Raw genomic sequence first — 1,730 nt, forward strand, 5'->3', positions numbered from 1 at the left:
GTCTATGCAGCTGACCAATTCTATCCTGAACTGTATTATTTTAAAGCCAAACATCTGGCTAGATTATTTCAAATGCATTTGTTTAAAAGGAAAAATCAGTCACATCTGCCTTAAAATGTATTACAAAATGTAATGAAGATGAAAATCATATGTGGTCTTAACATGTCAAACAGAGTTCCCTTTGTGTTGCTCTAAAATGTAGGTCATTAATAAAGGCATCATTTTCATATTTTATTTCTTAAAAGCATCCTATAAGAATATGATTGCACATTTATCAGTAAATAAGAAAAATATTCTTTATATAGGAATTTTACAAGTTTTGATAAAGATCACAGTGCATTTCAAAACTGTTTCGTGCAACAAACAGATTATTTAACTACAGACATTCATTTGGATTTCAAAATCTCTTTTTGTCCTGTTCAGAATGATTTAAAGTAATAGTTTCACCATTATCAAGGAGGAAAGAAAAAAAAAAAAGAAAACGTAGGTGTTTCTCGTTCTAATACTGTGTTGAGAAGAGCTGTTGTTCTTGGAACTATAAGCATAATGGTTGCCATCAACAATAATGCTCACAGCTGAACGCTTTCCTGTGAAGGCTGATGGAATAATTCCTGGTATTTTCCTGTACATCACTCTATAATCTCCTTTTGAATAATGGAAACACCTCCTTTGATTTCAATGAGTTTTGGATCAGGGTCTCATTCTTCTGTGCTATTGTTCTGCACAGATGTTAAAACATCCCTCAAGAGAGTCTGCTTTTAGGAAGATGAGAGTCCAAATCTTGACAAACCTTTACTCAGGCAAAACTTCTATTGAAATCAAGATCTCTTTTTGTGGAATAGATATCAGGAGTTCTTTTACATATTCTAGGAGTTTCATTCATTCTGCTTTACAAATTATCCTTCAGCTGAGCCTGTACTTTATTTTCCAAATCACATTCAAACAATATTTGAATTAAATCCACTATTTACAACAATGACTAAAAAGAATACTGTATCCTTCTCTTTCTTCCTTGAAGAGAGACATTGGTATGCCCCTAAGAGAATTATCAAGGAGATGATTAAAATTGAAATGGTTAAAATAACAGCAAAGCACATTTCAGGGATACCTCACTATCCTGCTGTATGTACAAATGACCAGGCTACAAGTTTATAATTGCACAGCAGTTATTAACCAGGCAGTCACTGAATGATTATCAGATTACATTCGGGTTGCAAGCTAAGAGGATATAAATGCTTAATTATGAGTTACAGAATAACATTTGGGGCTAAATCATGGCTTTGTACACTACGGAGCGCTGGGTGGGGGAAAGAGGAGGGGACACAGCTTCTTACAGGCCTCAGTATTTTGATGGCGAAACTCACCAAGTCACAAAGTTCGTGCCAGAGGGGAAGGAGAGCAGCAGACAGCAAAGGACCCCTTCTGCTACAGGGAAAGGGAAACCTTGCTCTTTCTGCTGCATTTCTTAGGGTCAGGATTTTGTCTCGGTCCTGCCAGATTTTTTCTGAGCCTGCAGAGGTTCTCATTTGGACTTCCCATGACTCCTGCCTCCCATGACTCCAGAGAAGAGACTGTACTCAGAAGGACCATGGGCATGGTGTGCTCTGACTGTCCCCCAGCACGCTCCACGCGAGTGCAGGCAGGCTGCCAGGGAGTCCACGCACAGGCTGTCCGAGAGCCCTGGCTCTACGTGGGCATCTCTTGGCAGGATCAGGCAGGCAGCTCCATCA

General features: G+C 39.0%; 1 protein-coding gene across 1 annotated transcript in view; it reads right to left on the reverse strand.

Annotated features, from left to right (window-relative positions):
• LOC104509416 (glycosyltransferase-like protein LARGE1) overlaps window positions 1-1,730 on the reverse strand; it is a gene marked incomplete at its 5' end in the record, with an annotated part of 61,796 nt that overhangs the window by 22,600 nt on the left and 37,466 nt on the right. The gene's annotated exons all lie outside the window — the stretch shown is intronic.

The sequence above is a fragment of the Eurypyga helias genome, unplaced genomic scaffold (genome assembly GCF_000690775.1).
Source record: "Eurypyga helias isolate BGI_N326 unplaced genomic scaffold, ASM69077v1 scaffold6775, whole genome shotgun sequence".
Classification (NCBI taxonomy): domain Eukaryota; kingdom Metazoa; phylum Chordata; class Aves; order Eurypygiformes; family Eurypygidae; genus Eurypyga; species Eurypyga helias.